The sequence below is a fragment of the Staurois parvus genome, unplaced genomic scaffold (genome assembly GCF_062004578.1).
Source record: "Staurois parvus isolate SC_StPar_1 unplaced genomic scaffold, SC_StPar_1.0 ptg000148l, whole genome shotgun sequence".
NCBI lineage: Eukaryota > Metazoa > Chordata > Amphibia > Anura > Ranidae > Staurois > Staurois parvus.
In genome coordinates, this window is record NW_028317944.1 from 1,772,482 (window position 1) to 1,798,356 (window position 25,875).

General features: G+C 41.9%; 1 protein-coding gene across 3 annotated transcripts in view; it reads left to right on the plus strand.

Moving 5' to 3' along the window:
• The window catches only part of VWC2 (von Willebrand factor C domain containing 2), a 764,887-nt gene that overhangs the window by 103,637 nt on the left and 635,375 nt on the right, over positions 1-25,875 (plus strand). The gene's annotated exons all lie outside the window — the stretch shown is intronic.

The following is a 25,875-nucleotide window of genomic DNA, read 5'->3' on the forward strand; positions in this document are numbered from 1 at the left end:
TTGAAAAAAATGTGTCATATCCACTTTGATGACGTTTATATTGTAACAATTTCATTAAAATTGCATACAATAACTTAAAATTGGCTTGTGAAATGCTTAAGATTGGCTAAAATTAGGTGCATAAGGAAAACCTGCCATGTCAGAAATAAGAACTGCCATCACTTACTGTTGTCTGCCTTTTTAAAACTGCACATCAAACAGATCTATTCAGGAAAAATACACTAAAAACATGTTAGTGTAAACCTGTTGTGACAGTAGGCAGGTAAAATCACCTGGTTGCGTCCAGGATGGCAGGTACATTTGTCTGAGAATCAGGCTCTATGTGGATTTGTTCCTCTAGAGCAGTGGTCGGCAAGCCGCGGTTCGCGAGCCACATGCGGCTCTTTACACGCTTTAATGCGGCTCTTGTGTGCCGGGCGCCCGCTCCCCTCCCTCCTCTCGGGCGGCAGGGACTCTGCAGCGTGATCCAAAAAAAAACAGCCAGGGCAGCGCGCTCAAATGCAATGATTGGCCAGTCTTGCTGCCACTCACATCCTGATAGCCAGTGATTGGCTGTCAGGATGTGTGTAGGCGGGGCAGTGTGACGAACGTGAGAGGAGCTAGGCTCCTCTCACAGTCGGCCCTGAAGACCGGAACGGCGCGGGAACACGGCGAGAGGAACGCGCGGAGCAAAGGTAAGTGAATTGACACAGGGGGGACTTGGCTTACTACTTGCTACTTACTTACTACTACTATATGAGGGATGAATTAATATGGGGGATGAATTACTATATGGGGGATGAATTACTATAGGGGATGAATTACTATAGGGGGGATGAATTACTATGGGGGATGAATTACTATAGGGGGGATGAATTACTATGGGGGATGAATTACTATGGGGGATGAATTACTATAGGGGGGATGAATTACTATATGGGGGATGAATTACTATGGGGGATGAATTACTATATGGGGGATGAATTACTATATGGGGGATGAATTACTATATGGCGGATGAATTACTATGGGGGATGAATTACTATATGGGGGATGAATTACTATGGGGGATGAATTACTATGGGGGATGAATTACTATAGGGGGGATGAATTACTATATGGGGGATGAATTACTATGGGGGATGAATTACTATATGGGGGATGAATTACTATATGGGGGATGAATTACTATATGGCGGATGAATTACTATGGGGGATGAATTACTATATGGGGGATGAATTACTATGGGGGATGAATTACTATGGGGGATGAATTACTATATGGGGGATTAATTACTATGGGGGTTGAATTACTATATGGGGGATGAATTACTATAAAAACTTATTGAAACTAAAAACAGTGTACCATCCTATGTATTTTCAGTTTTAAAAATGTGGCTCTCAAAATAAATTTCAATCGTGGTTTTGGCGAGATTTGGCTCAGTTGAAAAAAAAGGTTGCCCACCACTGCTCTAGAGGGAAGTGCTCAGCCCTTCAGCAGTGAAGTAATGAGCCCAGATGAAGAAAGTGGGCTCATTAGGGTCTCTATAAAACTTCCCAGCCTTCATAGGGAGTTGCTCCATCCCGGAACCAGTTCTGTGCCCAATTAGACTGGGGTGCGGCATATCTGTCTGTGCGGTGAGACAAACGCCTGTGTGGTCAGCCTCTAAAGAACAGGGAGATAGGGACTGGATTTAGCACCAGGTTGCACCTAGCTGATAGCGAGGGAAGCTGTGTGTATAGGAAGTGGCCAAGTTGGCAAGGATTTATTTTCATGTTTTTCTTTTTGTTTTGATGTTTTTCCTTGCAAAAAAGAGCAACAAATTTGAAGAAAGAAAAGGTTTTCTTTGCTTCTATTATAAAATTTTGCAAACAGATAATTTTTCTCATTCACTGATGTGCGTTGATGAGGCAGCACTGAAAGGCAGCACTGATAGACTGCACTGATGAGGCTGCACTGATATGCAGCAATGATGGGCACTGATAGGTGGCACTGATGGGAACTGATAGGCAGCACTGATTGACTGCACTGATGATGCTGCACTGATATGCAGCAATGATGGGCACTGATAGGTGGCACTGATAGGCAGCACTGATGAGCACTGATTGACTGCACTGATGATGCTGCACTGATATGCAGCAATGATGGCCACTGATAGGTGGCACTTAGGGGCAACAGTGACAGGTGGAGCTGACTGGCTGTACTGATGGGTGGCACTGATGGGGGGTCACTGCTGAGTACTGATGGGCACTGCTGGACATTGGTGGACGGTGGGCGGCACTGCTGGGCACTGATCATCAGTGCCGATCTGCTCTGTGAGATTTGTCGGTTATTGGCAGTACTTTCCTCATGCTGTGACAAGATAGAAAAACAAAGTCCCACAATGTAAATCTATCATTATTCACTTTGTCCGGTGATGCAGGTCCTCGTTAACCATGATGAAGGTTGCCTGCCGCCTTGCCAAATGGAAAAAAAAAAACCCCAGTGACCAACAAGTCCGATCCTCATGACTGCTCCCTGAGCTGCCATCTTCAATGTAAACAATGGGGGTGGGCTATACCTTGTAATGTCATTAACCAAATCTGGCTCCAGGCGAAGCAGCAAATGAAGCGAAGCTTTTCTTATTGGTGCCGGCTAAAAGCACCGTCTTCTGTCTGTGTGATTTATGGTCATCATCCTGTTTTAAATTTTAATAAAGGACATCCTATTATTAGATTTGTCTGTCTTTTGTGGTTTAAGCATTTCATAGGAACTTAAACTCTGCTGTACAGGACAGAGCCAGATCTGATTCTGCAAGTGCTTATGATATTTTCTAATATAAGGCCACATCATTCTGGGGAGTTGTTTGACGGAAAGGGGAATGCTTTGCTGTGAATCTCACTAGTATTTTGTTTGGACACGATCCGAAGATAGTACAAGACATTAGGTAGCTGCTATTACTCACTATTGTATTGGATGGAGTTAGATATCTGTTGCACTAGTCATGTTATTTGAAAATCCACCACTGAATGAAATATATTTTTATTGCACTTTTTTTTTATTGTTATTGATCCTGAATTGTGGATACTGAATTGTTCACTATTCTGTGCACAGCCATCCAAAGCAGTGTGCAGGAGCTGACAGGGAGGAGAACTGTTTTGTTTACAGTTTTCCTCCCCGTCAGAGATGCTCGGCAATCACTAAGCGCCGGCGAGCAATCACTGGCCGGGACTCGGTGATTGACCTCTGCTGCTGCTAACAGCCCACCTACCCGCAAATGCAAAATCAAGTGTGTATATATACGTAATTTTGCGCACCTGTGCCACCTTGTAGAAGTGGTTAAACTTCATAAAAAGAAAATAAACAAAAACAAGCATGCCTAAAGCTGCTTTTTTCCAAAGCGTTTAGAAGTGTTCAGGCATCAAGCATTTGGGTGTTTATTTCATTGGACATGAGATTTTGGTGTATTCAGATTTCTGCCCCTAAATGCCCCTGCCTCTAAACTCCTTTAAATGGGGCAGAGAAATAGCCAAATGCCTGTAAAATTTAACAGCTGTAGTGTTCACAAGATCTTAATCTCCCTAATGGGGGGCATAGACAGCAATAAATACTGACAGGTGTTCTAATCCCTCTCCATTTTTCCCAAAACTAAAAAAAAAGTTTTGTCTTTAGTTACACTTTAACAATAAGGTGATTTTTATGCATTGATTAATTATTTGCTGTTACAATATCAATGGTATTAATTTAGGGTTGGAGAGTTGAATTTTTTAATAATGTTTGATTTGTTTGATTCATTTTTGGATAAATTTAGCTCGGTTTCACTATATAAGGGGTGTATACAGTATGTCATTGGAACGCAGATTTTAAAGTATATATATGTTACAAGGATTAGTGCACAGATTATCTTGCCTTAAGGTAGAATTCCAACTTAAACCTAATTATACTTAAACATTTCCCCTTCCCTCTCCTTACAACTATGCTGACTAATCTGTGTAATAAAAAAGTATATACTTACAGATTTTTCAGCCCGGCCTGGTCACATGATCCCCTGTGTCAGTCAACGGCTGCGCTAGGGGAGAGGAAAGAGTGCTCAACAATGGCTGGGAAAGCCTGCTGAGGTAACATCAGCCATAGGTTCCCATGTTCCAGCCATTTTCGGTGCTCCCTCCTCTCCCCTGCAGCTGCCACTGACAAGGGAGCCGGATCACATGACTGAACCACAGCAGACTGAAAATAGGTAAGTACAGTTGTGTTCAAAATAATAGCAGTGTGTTGATAAAAGTGAATAAAGCTCAAAATCCTTCTAATAGCTTTTATTTCCATACACACAAATGCATTGGGAACACGACACATTCTATTCCAAATCAAAACATGAAGAAAAATATATCAAATTTGTGTTGTTCCTCTAAAAAAATTGAAGAAAAGTGAATATTAGACGGTTCAAAAAAATTGCAGTGTTTGTATTCTTCTTTACAAACTCAAACATTCACTATATAAACTGAGAAATGTTTGAAGATGTTGCTTTCCTTTGACTTCATGAATATTTGGTTGTAGTCGCACTGTTGAACTGCTGTACATCTGTGTTGCATGGAGTCACCCAACTTCTGGCCCCTGTGATCAGGTATTCCAGCCCAGAATGATTGGACTACATTCCACAGTTCTTCTCTAGTTCTTGGTTTTGCCTCGGAAACGGCATTTTTTATGTCACCCCACAAGTTTTCTATTGGATGAAGATCCGGGGATTGGGCTGGCCACTCCATAACGTCCATCTTGTTGGTCTGGAACCAAGATGTTGCACGTTTACTGGTGTGTTTGGGGTCGTTGTCTTGTTGGAACACCCATTTCAAGGGCATTTCCTCTTCAGCATAAGGCAGCATGACCTCTTCAAGTATTCTGATGTATTCAGACTGATCCATGATTCCTGGTATGCGATAAATAGGCCCAACACCGTAGTATGAGAAACATCCCCATATCATGATGCTTGCACCACCATGCTTCACGGTCTTCACAGTGTACTGTGGCTTGAATTCAGTGTTTGGGGGTCGTCTGACAAACTGTCTCTGGCCACTAGACCCAAAAAGAACAATCTTACTTTCATCAGTCCACAAAATGTTACGCCATTTCTCTTTAGGCCAGTCAATGTGTTCTTTGGCAAATTGTAACCTCTTCAGCACATCTTTTTTCCAACAGTGGGACTTTGCGGGGGCTTCTTGCAGATAGCTTGGCTTCACATAGGGGTCTTCTAATTGTAACAGTCCTCACAGGGAACTTTACACCACCTTTGATCTTCCTGGAGCTGATTGTTGGCTGAGTCCTTGCCATTTTGGCTATTCTTCTATCCATTCCAATGGTAGTTTTTCGCTTTCTTCCACGTCTTTCAGGTTTTGGTTGCCATTTTAAAGCATTTGCGATCATTTTAGCTGAGCAGCCGATCATTTTCTGTACTTCTTTATATGTTTTCCCCTCTCCAATCAACTTTTTAATCAAGGTACGCTGTTCTTCTTAACAATGTCTGGAACGACCCATTTTCCTCAGAATCTCCTCAGAGAGAAATGCATTGTAACCAGCATGTACAACATTTGCTGCCTTCCTTCCTTAAATAAGGGCAATAATTGCCACCTGTTTTTCAAAAAATGAATGACCTCACTAATAGAACTCCACACTGCTATTATTTTGAACACGCCCCTTTCAATTAGTGATTCAATTACACAGAATCAGCAGCATGCCTGTCATGACTGTTGGGTCTGTTGGATTTCTATTACTCTACTACACCTGCTAGGAAATTATTTGCCATGTAGAAATATCATTTCTACCAAAAACAGTGATTGATCCGGTTAGTGATGTCTGACTGCTATTATTTTGAACACAACTGTATGTACATCTTTTTTCACAGGTTATTCAGCATAGGTTGGAGAAGGGAGGGAGGAACATGTTTAAGACTATTTAGGTTTAGACTGGAATTCTACTTTAAAATAATCATAGTTTACGACCCCAAAAAATATAAGGATCGATGAGGTGTTTATTGTGAAAAACAGAAATGAAGCAATTTATGGTAGAGATAAAATACTGATTTATACTTATTAGAGCAGAGCAGGCAGATGACAGATCCGTGTCCACTCAGTTTATGCAGATTGGACACAGACCGAATCCCCTCTGCACTATCGGGCAGTCGGGAGTAAACAGACTCCACTGTCCGTTTACACCCGACTGCCGTCCAATCCACTTAGACAGAGGGGAATGGACGCCCTTCCATTTTATTTTTTGTTTTTATTGGACCAGGTCAGACTGGAGGTTAGCAGGTGTAAATGGACGCAAGTTAATTTATGTCCGCCAGCCATAGGGGTGAATGGAAGGTCCAATCGGGTCCGCCTGAAAGTGGACCTGATTGAACCCTTTGTGTAAAGGAGCCTTAAAATAAAGCATGCATTTTAGCAAATTGACTCTTTTGCCTTGCTAAGTGCATTTGAAGTGATATCTTCAACAAAACTATAATAACACTAAATGGATTTAAGTCATACTTGCCTCCATTTCTAACACTGCTTATACCATTAACTAGTATTTCCATTGACGTAAAAGAAGTTAAAATATACAGCCCTAATTTGTGAGCTTGATGCAAGTACATACTTCCTCATATTCATCTTTTGTTCATTAGCAGTACTTCTCGTGTCTTGCTGATTGAAGTGGAGAAAAAAATCAACACATACTGCTGACTTAATTATAACTTGAAAAATCCTTTTGTTTATTCACTAAACTTAATATGGAAGTTCTGTGATTTGCTTGCACTAAGTTAGTCTTTATTAGGGTTTATCATCTGCACACACTGTTTGTAGGTAGAGTAATCAAGGCTCTAACACACATTTTTACTCATCGTGTTGCCTTTATTTTATTTAATTTTACTTTGTATGTAACATGTTTTTAACAGGCTACCTCATGAGCTTTCACATAAACAGGTGAGTTGTGTTTTCATGTCTTTTTGCATTCTACCTCTCTACGTTCTTGTTCTAAAATGGTGCATCTTGGTGCTGGAAAGCATTTTAGCAGGCAAAGGAAAGTTACCGTTGGTGGCCTGTCCAAAGTTACTTTGTATCTAAGGCACATACTGTCCTCCATTGCTGCAAGAAGCAAACAGCAGTTCTGAATCTGTGAATAAAAGATGTATGTTTTCATCCCTTATTAACTCCTTGGTGCCAGCCCGCATGCATATACAGTTGCAAGAAAAAGTATGTGAACCCCTTGGGATTACGTGGAGTTTTGCATGAATTGGGCATAAAATGTGCTCTGAACGTCAACTAAGTCACAACAATAGAAGAACACAGTCTGCTGAACATAATACTACACAAACATTAGTTGTTGCCATGGTTTAATTGCACATAACATGTAAACATTCACAGTGCAGGGAGGAAAAAGTATGTGAACCTTTGGACTTAATAACTGGTTGACCCTCCTTTGGCAACAAAAACCGCAACCAAACGTTTCCTGTAGTTGCAGATCAGACCTGCACAACAATCTGGAGTCATTTTGGACCACTCCTCTTCACAAAACTGTTTCAGTGTAGCAATATTCTTGGGATGTCTGGTGTGAATCACTCTCTTAAGGTCATGCCACAGCATTTCAATCGGGTTGAGGTCAGGACTCTGACTGGGCCACTCCAGAAGGTGTATTCTTTTATTTTGTTGAATTACTTGTATGCTTTGGGTCATTGTCCTGTTGCATCACCCATCCTCTGCGGAGCTTTAGTTGGTGGACAGATGGTCGTACGGTTTCCTGCAAAATGTCTTGATAAACTCTGGAATTCATTTTCCCATCAATGACAACAATCCATCCAGGCCCTGAGGCAGCAAAGCAGCCCCAAACCACGATGCTCCCTCCGCCATGTTTTACAGTGGGGATGAGGTTTTGATGTTGGTGTGCTGGGCCTTTTTTTCTCCACACATAGTGTTGTGTGTTCTTCCCAAACAACTCAATCTTGGTTTTATCTGTCCACAGTATATTTTGCCAGTAGTGCTGTGGAACATCCAGGTGCTCTTTTGCAAACTTCAAACGTGCTGCGATATTCTTTTTGGACAGCAATGGCTTCCTCTGTGGTGTCCTCCCATGTACTCCATTCTTGTTTAATGTTTTCCTTATTGTAGATGTGTCAACAAAAATGTTAGCATGTGCCAGAGATTTCTGTAGGTCTTTAGATGACACTCTGGGATTCTTCTTTACCTCATGCAGCATTCTGCGCTGTGCTCTTGCAGTCATTTTTACAGGACGACCACACCTAGGGAGAGTAGCAACAGTGCTAAACTTTCTCCATTTGTAGACAGTCTGTCTTACCGTGGACACATGAACATCAAGGCTTTTGGAGATACTTTTGTAACCCTTTCCAGCTTCATGCAAGTCAACAATTCTCGATCGTAGGTCTTCTGAGAACTCTTTTGTGCGAGGCATGGTTCACATCAGACAATGCTTCTTGAAACCAGTAAACCCAAAACAGGTGTGTGTTTTTTAAGGGCAGAACAGCTGTCAGCAACACATCCAATATTACACTGATTGGAGTCAAGGTTGGCTCACTCCTGGCTCCAATTAGCTCTGGGAGAAGTCATTAGGCTAGGGCCTCACATACTTTTTCCTCCCTGCACTGTGAATGTTTACATGTTATGTGCAATTAAACCATGGCAACATCTAAGGTTTGTGTAGTATTATGTTCAGCAGACTGTGTTCTTCTATTGTTGTGACTTAGTTGACGTTCAGAGCACATTTTATGCCCAATTCAATTCATGCAAAACTCCACGTAATCCCAAGGGGTTCACATACTTTTTCTTGCAACTGTATGTGGCCTCTTGGCGGGTAGACCTTAACACAGAGAGGTTGCATATATGCATACCGAAGGATAAACACAATTGTGACTGCACGTGCATGGTCCCGGCACAGTTGCCAGTAGCTAATGGAAAGCTCCCAATCTCTACTTGTGATCAGGAGTTTTCTGTTCATGTGACCACTGTGACAGCCGATCACAGTGGTCACATGATCAGAAACCCCACCTCTCAGCATCTGAAACCCCTTATAGGGCTGGGAGGTGCCAGTGTCATGGGTTAAAGTACTGTATATACAAAGGCAAAGTATTTAAATCCTGGTTACAGTAGAGTAGTGTAAGAAACTTGGTCAGGTTTTCATGTTTTTTGTGACCACATTGGAGAGTTCATTTATTTTTCTTGTCATGGTGACCATTGTCTCTGGTTTAACATCTGTATGTTGTGCTGTTGTGTTGCATTTTAGCCATGATTTTCATATATTTTAGTTGCATTACCATTGAATTCTATAGAATGAAAGCACATCAAAGATGCAGCACTTAGGACTTTTTTAATACACCACACCTAAATGCATGTAACAAATCATAGGTGAGACTATGGCCTTACTCTTTGGGACAAGAAGTGAAGGGAAATCACCTTGTGAAATACAGACAATGCAAATGACAGGGTTTTAACCATTTCCACTCTATCCAATCTAAAAAAAAGTAAACTTAAGATAATTTATTCTAAATATACCATTGTGAAACAATAAATAAACCAGCTGTTATGTAAAATCAGACACTATGGGGGTTATTTACTAAAAGTGGACAGCGCAAAATCTGGCCTAACTCTGCATGGAAACCAATCAGCTTCCAGTTGTGATTGCCAAAGCTTAATTGAACATTTCCCCCCTATGAGCAGCCCTGCTTTATTCATTTTTCCAAATGAATTGCCTGAAAACCAATAGTACAAGTTATATGTTAATCCAGAATTCATCTATATAAGCAGTTAACGGGCAAAGTAACAGTGGGTTACAAAAGACTCTCCCCTCCCCAGTTATACTCTAGTCATGAAAGCACTAAACAAAGTTGAGCATGCTGGACATCTACCAGAAAAAGCACAAAGCATAAAGAGCAACATTAAACATGTACAATTTCCTCTCACACTTGGTGTACCTGTGCTCCAGCAAGAGTAAAATAAATAAATAAATACACCAATACATTTAATATCTTATCTCCAGCCTGCTTATGTTTGTAACAAAGTGGCTGTGGGATCTGGTGTAATGTAACTGATGAAACATGGTCAATATTGTCAGTCATGGAAACTGTCCTTTGAATAGGAGTCTGGTGGTGGAAGATCATTGGGTGTGGGTCATTCATTAATTGATTTATATATCTACACCATTTGACTACAGTACATGATTAACATTGGATTTACATTGTGGGACTGTTTTTTTTATGTAGAAGGGCAGATATCTGAGCTGTCTTTCTGTAAAGAGGGCTTCCAGATTTTAATTAGTTTCTCCCTGCAGACCCACACAATCAACTGGGCCAGGGATGCGGGGTTGAGGTCCCTATTCCGTCCTTTCCTAGCCACACAGACTGCATGCCTGGATAGGGGCCTCATATGGTAATAAGGGGGACCCAGTGCAACAAACTTTAAAAAAAAATGGCATCGGGACCCCCTCAACATCCATACCAGGCAGATTTACCTTTTTGTGAGTATCAGCAAATACTTCTGATGTTTTGGCTGCTGTACCGTCACCAATTTTTTGATTTTTGAGAGTAATTTTTTTATTTCGTACTTGGGTATTTTTTCTTTTAGTTAGTATAAAAAAACTGGTGGGGATTGTGGTTTAGTGTTTAGCAGGGGCGAACTGACCATTTGGAGACTCGAGGGTCCGGGGTCAGTAGGGGCCCCATGAGATGCCCCTGGTACCTTTTTTCATAGGCTTTTTTTGAGTTTGGGCAAGGACACAGGGGCCCCATGATCCCCTATTGCCCGGGGGGCCCTCATGAGTTGTCAGTCCACCCCTGGTGTTTAGTAAATGTTTTTAAAGACTGCATACATTAGAACGTTCCCTAGAACGTTTTAGGTGCCTTTTCAGTGAAATAAATACACTGTAATGCTGTTTTTATTAATAGCTGGATTGTATGAGCCCTGTTAACAAAGTGGCTGCTGATGTGAATCTTCCAATGTCTAAAGCTGCATGTGGGGGAGATCCTGCACATTATCAACGACACTAGTGAGTTCAAATGGTAGAGGCAAATGAAACTTAGCCTGATCCCTTTTGTTACTCACAGAGTACTGGAGTCTTTGCAGGCAGCAGACCGACACCCTGGTAGACTAGGTGAGGGAAAGAGGGCAGATTGAGCTGCCCAGAAGTGTCAGAGGTTGACAAAAATGACATCACTGTTACTGACAAAAAGCTAAATATATTGCTATATAGTGGTAGCATCTATAAGTGCTAACTGGAAATATTGTATACAAGCAGCCTGAAAATATTTTCTTGACAACAGTGTCTCTTTAACCACTTCAATTTAACTCCCTTTCAGCACCTTCCTGCCCAGGCAAATTTTCAGATTTTTGCACTGTCACACTTTGACAATTACTCATGCAACACTGTACCCCAATGAAATGTTTATCATTTTTTTTAGACAAATGTCTTTTGGTGGTATTTAATCACCACTGGGTTTTTTTGTTTTTGCCAAATAAATGAAAACATACCAAAATTATTGAAAAAACAAAAACCACGTCTGTTATACAATTTTGCAAACAAATAACACAGGTCTGCGACTATAAAGCTGTTTGATCATTTTCATCTAATTTCCATATATTTTGGTGTGCTGAAAACAAATAAAATATTGAAAAAACTCCTAGACGTCATGATTTGCCACAAAATGCAAAATTGTCTTCAAATGTATCAAATTTTTTTAATTTTTGGTATTTTTTTTTATATTATGGGTTTTTAATCAAATTTAAAGTCCAAATTACTATTAAATAATTCATATAAGTGCATTTAAGATATAAAATGCCAAAAAAAACCTTAAAGGTGTTGTCCGAGTTATGTAAAAAAAAAATAGCACTGTAAATCGGAGGGTCAGCAATATATACATAAGCTAAGCATGTTTTAGGGAAAAAAAATCTATTTCCTCATTTCCTTAGTTCTCTTCTGGCCCTTTGTTGTTATTTGCAGGTAGAAAATCTCTGCCCCTCCCCCCTGCAAAGGGGGTGAGTACAAGTGCTGCTCTGACTGACATGTCTGACTACTGGGATACTCAGCAGCATGCTGTATGTGTAAGCCTCAGCCCTGAGTCTGTGCTTCTAATGGTAGAAGGGGTTAATCTTTCCTGAAGAATCCAGTGGGTGGGATACCAAATATCCTTGTTTTCTGTGTCTATGGGACAGTGGAGACCGACAAAATCACTGGACCAAGAAGAGTTGGCACCCGAGGGTGCTAACAGTCGGTGAAAAAAATGTCCTCTGAGAAACTTTGGTACCTTCCCATAAAGTTCTTCTACCACCTCTCCACATAAAATTGGGATTGATGAAGCAATTCGTAAAATCACTTCCAAGAGATGGAGAATGCTTCAAATAATTGGTCACCAAGTTTCCAGGCCTGTCGGAGGCAAAATTGAAGGAAGGTGTGTTCATTGGACCAGACATTAGAAGGCTTATAGTTGATGAAGAGTTTGTCAATACCATGATGGATCTTCAAGAAGAAGGGTGGATTGCATTTAAAGAAGTCGTACAGAAATTTTTAGGCAATAACAAAGATCCTCACTACAAAAAGATCGTCGGACGAATGCTGAAAGCATTTCAAGCTTTAGGTTGCCTGAGGAGTTTGAAAGTGCATTTCCTCCAGTCCCACCTTGACTACTTTCCTGAAAATTTGGGAGCTGTGAGTGAGGAACAAGGTGAACGATTCCACCAAGACATTAAAGAGATGGAAAGGAGATACCAGGGAAAATGGAGCATTACAATGATGGCAGACTACTGTTGGAGGCTTCAGAGAGACATTCCAGATGCTACTCACAAGCATAAATGCACCAAGAGGAGCCTCACAGGGAAGAAGAATCGAGTTTAGTGTGTGTAGGTGAGCTCATTTCACTTCAAAAAAGGATTTTCGTGAAAAAAGTGTAATAAAACTTAAATTTTATAAGTCTATTTCCATTTATTTTGAGGTATTGCCCTATTTAACATAGTTACCTAAATTGTCAGGAAACGTGATGTCCTATGACAAAATGGAGGTCATTTTCGGATTCAGCGCACCAAAAAACATAAAGATTACGTGGAATAACCAAAACAGCTCTTGAAAAAAATTTTTTTGCAGACCTGTGTAATCTTTCTTCATACATTTAGGACAAACGTATTCTGCTACATTTCTTTGGTAAAAATATCCCAAACTACTGTATATTATACAGTTTGTTATAGAGTCTACAAACTGGCATATACATATCTGAAAATTGATCAGTCCTTATGTACTGACAGCCTAATTTCTTGAGTCCCTAAAATGCCAGAATAGTACAAATACCCCCCAAATGACCAATTTCTGGAAAGTAAACAGTCTGAGGTATTTACAGTAGTAAGGAGCATGGTAAGTTCTTTTATTTCTTGTCACAATTTTTTAATATACTGTCACCAGAACAGTACAGCATCATCAACTGATATGTTGGTGATCAGGGACACTGACTGGTGAAAATATCTAAAAAGAAAAAAAAAAAAGTTTTTATACATTTTTTTTAATTTATTTTTTTCTTTTTTACAATTTTTTTATTAACATACTGTCACCGGAGCAGTACAGTGTTACCGCTATGATTGCTTATAACAGTGATGATCAGTGTTATAAGCCATAATTCCATTCCGAATAATTCATTCTATATTATTGTGAAAGCTGTGATTGGCCACAGCTATTACATGGTACAGATGCCCTGTTATTAGCCCTGTCTGACCAATCACAGAGATCAACACAAAAGTACACAACAAATGACTATGAATAAAAGTCATTCATTGTGTACAACTGTCATGTGATTGCTGCTGTGATTCATCACATCAATCACATGGTACCGGGGCTGGCTCGGTACAATGATCGGTTATCATTTCCTTGTCCGGTGACCGATCGCACTGCAGCACGGCCCCTAGGGTACACATGAGGCACGTGAGTGGACATCATATGACATTCATTAAGAATGGGAAAGCACTCACTTGGCCATCATTTGACTATAGGCCCGGCGTGAAGCAGTTAAAAATATGACTAATAAAATTACATTAGTATGTTAACTCCTATATGGGATTTTAGTGGTTAGATTTATACAGGATACAATTTAGCATACAATGAAACTATGTTTTCCTAATATATATATATATATATATATATATATACTCAGGGCTTTTTTTCAGCAGGAACGTGGGGGAAAGCAGTTCCAGCACCTCCAGCACTGAATGTAATGGCAAGGGGGTGCTGGAGTGTGCTAGAAGGTCTCTTGATGCTAGCTGCTGGAGGATTCTATTGGCACTGGAGGGGATCTATTTTTGTGCGGTGGTCTTTTGTTGCTGGTAGGGGATCTGTTGTTGCTGGGGGTTCAATTGTCGCTGAGATGGATCTACTGTTTAGGGAGGGGTCTGTTGATGCTGGCTGCCTGGAGAGTCTGATGCTGGCTGCTGGGAGATTTGTTGTTGCTGCCAGAGGTCTATTGTTGCTGGGGTGGTATTTTGTTGCAGAGGTCCATTTTTACTGGGGGGATCTATTGTTGTTGGGGAGGGGGGTCTATTGCTGATTTCTAGAGGAGATCTATTTTACTGCTTTTCTTGTTATGATTAACAAATTCCATACAAATTATTTAGCACCACAGAATGATACTTGGCTCTGTATTCTCTAAAAGGAGCAGTACTGGGAGGTGGGTAGAGGGTGGAACCAAGAGACAGTGGTTGGAGGTGGGTAGAAGGCAGAGACAAGAAGTGACTCAGAAGGGGGGAGTTCCTGCACCTATTGTCTGACAAAAAAACGCCTTGCATATACTGTGTAACAGACAACTTTGTAACAGCTACTCTCCTTCTACTATGTGTCAAAGAATGCTTTATGAACACTAATATTATTGCCAGTCAAATTGCTCTGTCACCAGGGACCACCCTGACTGGGTTGAGGCCAGGGGCGGACTGACCATTTGGAAACTCGGGGCACTGCCCAAGGGCCCGGGGTCAGTAGGGGGCCCCATGAGATGCCCCTGGTACCTTTTTCATAGGTTTTTTTGAGTTTGGGCAAGGACACGGGGCCCCATGATCCCCTATTGCCCGGGGGCCCCATGAGTTGTCAGTCCGTCCCTGTACTGGTACTGGAGCCCATACACTGAATCAGCCACTGGTTTATGCAGCTAGAGATGGCTGTTTCTGCATGCCTATGTAAGTCTTTGGGGACACAGCAGCTGTACATATATGATTATAATTTAGCAGGTGTGCAGCTGTGGGGAAGTGATCCCAAACACACACTGTTTGCAGCACCTGCATGCCTGTCAAATTAAAATGATCCACTGTTTTCGTACAGCTGACATATTGCCATAGACTTACATGTGCACATAAACAAATGGCTGCCTGCACACGTAAACAAATGGCCGATTCACACTGTATGGGCCTTAGCATTCATATACAGTAGGGCAAAAAAGTATTTAGTCAGCCACCAATTGTGCAAGTTCTCCCACTTAAAAAGATGAGAGAGGCCTGTAATTGGCATCATAGGGAGACCTCAACTATGAGAGACAAAATGAGTAAAAAAAATCCAGACAATCACATTGGCTGATCTGGAAAGAATTTATTTGCAAATTATGGTGGAAAATAAGTATTTGGTCAATATCAAAAGTTTACCCCAATACTTTGTTATATATCCTTTGTTGGCAATGACAGAGGTCAGACGTTTCCTGTAAGTCTTCACAAGGTTGGCACACACTGTTGCTGGTATGTTGGCCCATCCTCCATGCAGATCTCCTCTAGAGTAGTGATGTTTTGGGGCTGTCGCTGGGCAACACGGACTTTCAACTCCCTCCAAAGGTTTTCTATGGGGTTGAGATCTGGAGACTGGCTAGGCCACTCCAGGACCTTGAAATGCTTCTTACGAAGCCACTCCTTCGTTGCCCGGGCGGTATGTTTGGGATCATTGTCATGTTGGAAGACCCAGCCACGTTTCATCTTCAATGCCCTTGCTGATGGAAGGAGGTTTGCACTCAAAATCTCACGATACATGGCCCCATTCATTCTGTCCTGTACATGGATCAGTCGTCCTGGTCCCTTTGCGGAGAAACAGCCCCAAAGCATGATGTTGCCACCCCCATGCTTCACAGTAGGTATGGTGTTCTTTGGATGCAACTCAGAATTTTCTCTCCTCCAAACACGACGAGTTGTGTTTCTACCAAACAGTTCTATTTTGGTTTCATCTGACCATATGACATTCTCCCAATCCTCTTCTGGATCATCCAAATGCTCTGTAGCAAACTTCAGACGGGCCCGGACATGTACTGGTTTAAGCAGGGGGACACGTCTGGCACTGCAGGATCTGAGTCCCTGGCGGCGTAGTGTGTTACTGATGGTAGCCTTTGTTACATTGGTCCCAGCTCTCTGCAGGTTATTCACTAGGTCCCCCCGTGTGGTCCTGGGATTTTTGCTCACCGTTCTTGTGATCCTTTTGACCCCACGGGGTGAGATCTTGCGTGGAGCCCCAGATCGAGGGAGATTATCAGTGGTCTTGTATGTCTTCCATTTTCTAATTATTGCTCCCACAGTTGATTTGTTCACACCAAGCTGCTTGCCTATTGCAGATTCAGTCTTCCCAGCCTGGTGCAGGTCTACAATTTTGTTTCTGGTGTCCTTCGACAGCTCTTTGGTCTTCACCATAGTGGAGTTTGGAGTGTGACTGTTTGAGGTTGTGGACAGGTGTCTTTTATACTGATAACAAGTTCAAACAGGTGCCATTGATACAGGTAATGAGTGCAGGACAGAGGAGCCTCTTAACCACTTGCCTACCAGGCACTTATACCCCCTTCCTTACCAGGCCAATTTTCAGCTTTCAGCGCTGCCGCACTTTGATTGACAATTGCGCGGTCATGCAACATTGTACCCATATGAAATTTTGATAATTTTTTTCTCACAAATAGAGCTTTCTTTTGGTGGTATTTAATCGCCACTGGGCGCTTTACTTTTTGCGCTATAAATTAAAAAAAGTGCAAAAAATTTGAAAAAAAAAAAACGTTTATTTGTTTCTTTTATAAAATTTTTCAAACAGGTATTTTTTCTCCTTCACTGATTTGCGTTGATGAGGCGGCACTGATGGGCACTGATAGGCGGCACTGATGGGCACTGATAGGCAGCACTAAAGGGCACTGATAGGCAGTACTAATGAGGTGGCACGGATAGGTGGCACTGATAGACAGCACTAATTAGGGGTCACGGATAGGCGGCACTGATATGCAGCACTGATAGGCGGCACTGATAGGTGACACTGATGATGGGTACTGATAGACGGCACTGACTGGCATCACTTCTGGGCACTGACTGGCGGCACTGACTGGCACAACCCCTGGGCACTGACTGGTGGCACTGACTGGCAGCACTGCTGGGCAGCACTGGTGGGTGGCACTGGTGGGCAGCACTGGTGGGTGGGCACAGGTGGGTGGCACTGGTGGGCACAGGTGGGTGGCACTGGTGGACACAGGTGGGTGGGCACAGGTGGGTGGCACTGCTGGGCACGTGTAGGTGGCACTTCTGGGCACAGGTAGGTGGCACTGCAGAGTGGCACAGGTGGGTGCACTGCTGGGCACAGGTGGGGGCACTGCTGGGCACAGGTGGGGGCACTGCTGGGAACGGGTGGGCGGGGCTAGTGGGCGCACTGCTGGGCACCGATCATCAGGGCACTGATCATCAGGGCACTGATCATCAGGGCACTGATCATCAGTGCCCTGATGATCTGTGCCGATCCCCGCTCTGACAACAGCCGGTTCTCGGCAGTACTTTCCTCACGATCTGACAGCGTGAGGAAAGTGCAGCCGAGAACCGGCACTTGCATTTCCCTGTGATCAGCGTGTCATTGGACACCGCTGATCACGTGGTAAAAGGCCGGTGGGATCGGCCTTTCACCACATCACGTGATCAGCTGTGTCCGTAGGACACAGCGATCACGGAGATCGCCGGGTGCGCGCCCCCTGGGGCGCGCAGGAGAGCGCGTTCTGGGAGGACGTCATATGACGTCCACTCAGAACTGGCCGGCCGCGGTGAAGCCGTCATTTGGCTATGCGCGGTCGGCAAGAAGTTAAAGAAGAAGGTACAGGTCTGTGAGAGCCAGAAATCTTGCTTGTTTGTAGGTGACCAAATACTTATTTTCCACCATAATTTGCAAATAAATTCTTTCCAAATCAGCCAATGTGATTGTCTGGATTTGTTTTCTCATTTTGTCTCTCATAGTTGAGGTCTACCTATGATGCCAATTACAGGCCTCTCTCATCTTTTTAAGTGGGAGAACTTGCACAATTGGTGGCTGACTAAATACTTTTTTGCCCCACTGTACATAAGACCAAAAATTATGTACTGACTGCCTTTATCATATTTTGAGGCCCACAAAAGCCAGTTCAGTACAAATACCCCCAAATGGCCCCTTTTTGGAAAGTAGACAGTTGAAAGGTATTTAATAAGAGGCATGGTGAGTTTTTTTAAGTTGGAATTATTTTATGTTTTTTGGAAAATGAGGAAATTAAGTAACATTTTTTTTTTCAAAGTTGTAATTTTAACTGCTTCCCATCCACCTTATAGTAGAAGTACTGCTACAGGGTGGCACGAGTGCATATCCAGGTAGAGGGGCTGTCAATCATTGGGTTCTGGACATTGATTACTTGCTGGCGCCCGGTGATTGCCCAGCATCTCCGACGGGGGGGGGGACAAAACAGTTCTGTTGACCAAGTCTATAGATTATACAATATAATATTTCTCTGATATGATTTGATAAATGAAAAAGTTCTTACCCAGAAGTGAAAGGTTTAACACAACAATCTATCTAGTTACATAAAAGAAACATTATTAGGAAAGCTCAAACATATTACAAAATACAAACAGTGAGACAGAAAAGACATACCGTATTTTCCGGCGTATAAGACGACTGGGCGTATAAGACGACCCCCCTACTTTTCCTGTTAAAATATAGGGTTTGGGCTATACTCGCCGTATAAGACTACCCCTCTACCAACCAATCACGGCAAGCGATGTACCAGTATTTTCTGTGCACACTGTGCACACTGCATACAAAGCCTGCTTGGATTGGGTGGGTCAGCTCTCCCTACCTGCCCAGCCCTGCCTGTCTCCAAGATGATCCGAGTGGTACCATAAATTGCACAAAACTGCCACAGTGAAGACATTATAATATTAATAATTAATTACCGTATTTCATAGAAATGAAGGGGACAAGGTCGAATGCAGCAGTACCATACCGGTACTTCCGAGCTGACGCTTCTGCGCATGTCTTCGGCAGCAGTAGACGATCGCTGATCACCATTCCTCGCAGAACTGCATGAGACGTCGGATGCAGCCGTTCAGTGCTCGATTGATCGTGACTGAAACTGTGACATGCGCAGAAGCCGCTACCCGATGTGTATCCCTTCTCTGCATATCACAGTTTCAGTCAAGCTCAATCGAGCACTGCTGCATCCGACGTCTCATGCAGTTCTGCGAGCTATGGTGATCCGCGATCGTCTACTGCTGCCGAAGACATGCGCAGAAGCGTCAGCTCGGAAGTACAGTAAGGTTTCAGCCCAGCACCCGGCGTATAAGACGACCCCAGACTTTGTAGAAGATTTCCAGGGGTTAAAAAGTCGTCTTATACGCCGGAAAATACGGTAAGACAAACATTTAAATATAAGTGCAAGGGATATATTCCATGATCGCCATGGAACTGGATGTGCAAGTTCCATTCCCTTCCTCTGGTGTTCCAAAGAGAACCTTTCTCTCTCTAGTGTCCATAGTTATAGGCCTATCCTCCATTAATTAAGCTGCCAGTTCATGACCTTTTTCTGGGATACTAAGTATTCATGAATGGCTAGCCATCTTCACTGCATATCTAAATGAGATATCCTTTAGATATTTAGATGAACTAACTCTGGCACCAAACTGTCTGAAAGAGGATTCTCAGCAAAGACTTCTGTTATACAGTAAAGGTGTAAATAATAGAATATTCCCTTTGGCAACTATGGTATCTATAGAACAGAAATTTATGGGAAGACATATTGCACACCCAGACCGATACAGCTCTAACGGAAATATATTCATAATTACAATAATATTTACAGTGTTTAATGGAGATTTCACATAAACGCATTATCTAACAGTTCTCTCCCCTGTCAGCTCCTGCCCACTGCTTTACATGGCTGTGCATAGCACAGCCATGCAAAGCAGTGTGCTTACAGTGAAGCACAAACACAGCCCAGTATGCAAAACAGCACACACTTAACCCTTTGATCGTCCCACATGTTAATCCCTTCATGCCCAGTGCATGAGTACAGTGTCAGTGCTTTTTATTAGCACTGATCACTGTATTGGTGTCACTGGGGAAGTCAGTTCCCCCTATGTCAGAATGCCCGCCGCTGTCCTGCTATAAGTTGATGATCGCCGCCATTACTAGTAAAAATAAAAAAAAAACAGAAATTTGATTTATAATTTTTTTTTACTGGACATGTTTATAAGCAAAAAGTAAAAAAAAAATTTTTTTTCTCAAAATTGTCGGTCTTTTTCTTTATAGCGCAAAAAAGAAAAAACACAAAAGCAATCAAATACCACCAAAAGAGAGCTCTATTTGTGGGGAAAAAAGGACGCAAATTTTATTTGGGTGCAGCGTTGTATGACCGGGCAATTGTCAGTTAAAGTAATGCAGCACCATAACGCAAAAAAATGGCCTGGTCAGGAAAGGAGGTAAATCCTCTGGAGGGCAAGTGGTTAACAAGTTATTTCCTACACACAGTATAGACATACAATTACATTCCAAAACACATTCTGCTACTCCTCTTGCGTATAGGGATACCACATGTGTGTGACTTTCACAGCCTAGATGCATAGAGGGGCCCAAAATCCAAGGAGCACGTTTGGACTTGCAAGGAACCAGAATACCAGAAGTGCCAGGACAGGAGAATCGCCCACAAAATGAAAGCAGACACCCAAGTTATTTTCTGTAAGGCATAATGAGTCTTTTGAGAATTTAATTTTTGCCACAGATTTTTGGAAAATGCAGAAAGAAATGAAAGCAAATGAAGATGTATTTTTTAACACAAAGTTAACATTACTAGAACACTATGTAGGCATACTTATAATTAAATGTCAAAACACATGCTGCAACTCCTCCTGAGTGTTGGGATACCATATGGGAATTTTTCACAGCCTAGGCGCAGAATCCAAGGAGCAAAATTTGATAGATAGGAAGTTAGATGTGTAGTTTATGCCCCTAGAATGCCTGAAGCATTCCAGGGGCAGAAACTACACATCTAACTTCCTATCTATCAATTTTTTTGGTGCATCAGGTCAGCAGTAACACCCACAAAGTGACCACATTTTGGAAAGAAAACACCCCAAGGTATCTTCTAAAAGGCATGGTGTGTCTTTTGAAGACTTCATTGTTTTGCCACGTGTTTTTGGAAATGCAGAATGAAAATGTATTTATATATGTTTTACACAAAGTGGTAAATAAGATCTTTCTAACAAACAACATAGGCATATTTAAAGAAAAAACATTCTGCTACTACTATGTATGGAGTATGGAGATACTACATGTGGGAGACTTTTTTACAGGCAGACGGAGAGACCCAAAATCCAAGGAGCACCATCAGGCATAAATTACACATCTAATTTCTTGACTACCTATTACATTTTTGGACAGTGGAATTGTTGTGATGATTGGAGACACTGTGACTGGCTGCACTATTAGGGCTAGTTCACACGTGAGGTTGGGGGTGACAAAACCTCACAGTTTAGCTGCGGTTTTAGCATCCTCGGCCACTGCCCCATTTTGCACCAGAGGCAGCAGCCAGGGGTGTACACATGCTGCAGTTGAAATGTTTTGCTTTGCAGCCTTGGCTGGAATGATGCTCCCTGTCACTTCAGCAGGTGATACAGCCCTGAAGTGAATGGGGATCCAAGGGGTTGAAGCAGGTGGTGAGGAGGCAACACAATGCCTGGTCTCCACCTTTCAAATGCTCTCTGAAGAGTAATCTGAACACAAATTTCTCTTCAGCGAACACCGCACATGTGAATGAGGCCTTGGGACTGGTGTGGTGGTGACTGGGGACATTGTGACTGGCTGCACTAGTCTGGTACTGATATAGTGGTTATCAGAGACAATGGCTGACTGCACTGATATGCAGTGATATCAGAGCATCCAGCCAACTGTACATGATCACACCAGCCAGTACCAGTGAATAATTGCTAAACGTACTTTAGGAGTTTATTGATGTCACTGAAGCCTTGAGGTGAAGATGGATGACAGTTTTTAATTTATATTATTGGCAATGATCTAAATGGTAGGTAGGCACTTTCCACACAATAAAATGTATATTATATAGGGCGCGCTTGTTGGAGCCCAAGCTCTGTAGCTGTAAGATAAAGGTGCCGGATGGATATCAGGAATGGATGGATGGATGGGAGCAGTAACACTGAGGCAGCTCTTCTTAGAGTGGAAGCAAGGCTCTAATGCAGTAACAAGAAAAAGAGAGGAAGGCGCCTCTAAGTGCAGTATTGACACTTTATTCAGTAAACAATGGAAAACGGGTAAAAAGGCTCATCGTGTGGTAATTAGATCCAGGTGGGACATCCAGCCGTCCAGCAGCAGACTATGCCTATATATGTATTCAAATAAGTTGGTGCAGCGCTAAATGATAATACATTTTAATATACATAATGCCATGCCATTTCAAATAAATGTGGATAAGTGGTATCACCTTAAGGTGATTAATCGTGATATAATTAGTTCAATAAAATTGTGTGGATCAAGCAGAGATCACAATTCCAAGTGTGTGGACGTCCTGATCCGGGAGTGACAACAGGTGCAAGCCAAACGAATGGATAAAAAACGCACTCACCAGATGTGCGTTTAAAATGCACAATAATAAATCCTGCGTCATCAGGTTATAGATAGGTCATCAGGTCTCGGGTCAGGTTACCATACGAATCACCATCCCAGCTCCACAGAAAAGGTCACCAGAAACCGCTACCAGGTATCACCATCAGGGTCATCTTTCCTCCAAATGGGCACTGTGAATGATGACACTCACACAGAGTGCCCAATAAGAGACCACATAGCGTGATATTGCTTAAGGTACCTTTTTTTTATTCAAGGATAATGGGTGCAATGGTAAATATCAGATTTTCAAAAAGTTCCAAAAATTACTGACCATGTATTCAGGGTATGCTGTGGCTAGATGTCCAGTTGCTGCTGTTTGTTGTTGTTTTTTTTGGTAGCGCTCACTGAAATCTTCTTTATCGCATCCAGACTATGCCTATAGGATCAGGAAGTAGAGTCCAGGATGTGCATCAAAAATGAAGCTTGGAGAGCAGAGTCAGATGTAGCAGGTGAAGGGGGCGGTAATGCATTTTGGAGCATGCTCAATAAGCTCCTTCTTCAGACCTTGAAGAAGGAGCCTATTGAGCATACCCCGAAATGTTTACTGAATAAATTTTCAATACTGCACTTAGAGGCGCCCTCCTCTCTTTTTCTAGGCACTTTCCACACACCAAAAGGTTACCACCACACCAAAAGGTTTGATTCCAAAATTAGGTTTATTCCAAACAAAAATTTAGTTCAAAGGCCAATCCATTTTGGGGGCTAAACATTGCCTTCATCAGGGCTTGTTAAGATATGGGATCAAATTGTGAGAATTTAAGAGATAATAAAATTTATTTGTGTACAGGGTTCCAGGGACCAAATAATTGTCAGTCAAACTATCACAGCACTGACAACTAAAAAATCATTAGTGAATGTGGTGTAACATGCTGGTAATTATATGGTTACATTTAATAACCGCTGAAAGCCTGCTACATCTATGTTCAACAGTGACCAAGTCATCATAAGTTAACAAGCCAGGAGAGACAATAAGATAGTTACAGCTAGCACTAGGCAATGGTCATTGCTATTTTCAGTGATGCGTGGAAAAAATAAATGTGAAAAAAATACTAAAACAAAACAATGATTTCTTTTAACCACTTCCTGTTCGGACACTTTTACCCCCTTCCTGTCCAGGGCAATTTTCAGCTTTCAGCGCTATCACACTTTGAATGACAATTGCGCGATCATGCAATACTGTACCCATATGAATTTTTTACCATTTTTTGAGACAGCTAAAGCTTTATTTTGGTGGTATTTATTTACCGCTGGGATTTTTATTTTTTTTACTATATAAATGAAAAAGTCCAAAAATTTTGAAAAAAAGTGTTTTTTTTAATAAAATTTTGCAACTAAATAATATTTCATCATAAATTTTGGCCAAAATTTTATTCCATTATTTTTTTAGTAAAAAAAAAATTCCAAATTAGTTTATAACCAAAAATTATAATTTTTAAACATTTTTTTTTAACTTTTTTTTTATTTTTTTTTATATTATTTTTTATTTTTTTATTTTTTTTTTTACATACTGTCACCCTAGCAGTACCGTGTCACCATGGTGACACTTGTACTACTTGTGGGGGGTGATTAAGATTTTTTTTTTTTTTTACACTGATTGCTTTTACACCCCTATAGGATGTAAAAGCAATCATTTCTCTTTCTCTCTCTCTGCATTCTTGCAGTCATTGAGAAGTACTGAGTGAGCTGTGATTGGTCACAGCTTGTCACATGGTACAAGGCTGTTGTGAATAGCCTTGTACCATGTGACCTCTGTGATCATTCACAGATTTCACACGTAGTAAGCAATGATGTCACAAGTGACATCTTGCTTACTACTTTGCATGTGATCACTGATTGGCCAATCAGTGATCACATGATTGGGACCTCGTACAGAGGTCCCGTCTGATCAGTGTTTCACTGTGTCCGGAGGACACAGCGGGCACCGGATCGCGGTGCTGCGCGCTCCCAGGGAGCGCGCACAGCTAGAAAAGGCGGGTGCCGTTTATGAACGGCAACCCGCCCCTGGACTGCCACCGCCCTGCCGTTTATAAACAGCAGGCGGACGGCAAGTGGTTAAAAAAAATGCATTGTACTATTGATGCAATGCTAAAAAAAAACCTATCAGTGTTTAAATGTAGCTACTACTGACAATGTATTTAATAAAACACTGCATTGCTGATATAATGATAAAAAAAAATCAGCATTTAAATATGATTAGTACTGTTGATGTATTTAATAAAACATTGCTTTGCACTGCTGATTTAATGATAAAAAAGACTATCAGAGCTAAAATGTGATTAATACTGATGATGTATTTAACCACTTGCCCTCCTGAGGATTTACCCCCCTTAATGACCAGGCCTCTTTTTGCTACTCGGCGCTGCACTAATTCAACTGATAATTGCGTGGTCATGCAATGCTGCACCCAAACAAAATTTATGTCCTTTTTTTCACACAAATAGAGCTTTCTTTCGGTGGTATTTATTCACCTGTGCGCTTTTTATTTTTCACGCATATTTTTTGACTGCGCAACAGTGCGCAAAGCAAGGTCCATAAAGACTTGGATGAGCAGGTTTGGGGTGGAGGAACTTGACTGGCCTGCACAGAGTCCTGACCTCAACCTAATAGAACACTTTTGGGATAAATTAGAGTGAACACTGTGAGCCAGGCTGCTCGCCCAACATCAGTACCTGACCTGACCACAAATGCTCTTCTGGAAGAATGGTCAAACATTCCCATAGACACCCTCCTAAACCTTGTAGACAACCTTCCCAGAAGAGTTGAAGCTGTTATAGTTGCAAATGTTGGACCAAATCAATATTGAACCTTACGGACTAAGACTGGGATGCCATTAAGCTGAGAAGCCAAATGTCCCGTTACTTTTGGTCCTTTAACCACTTGCCCTCCTGAGGATTTACCCCCCTTAATGACCAGGCCTCTTTTTGCTACTCGGCGCTGCACTAATTCAACTGATAATTGCACGGTCATGCAATGCTGCACCCAAACAAAATTTACGTCCTTTTTTTCACACA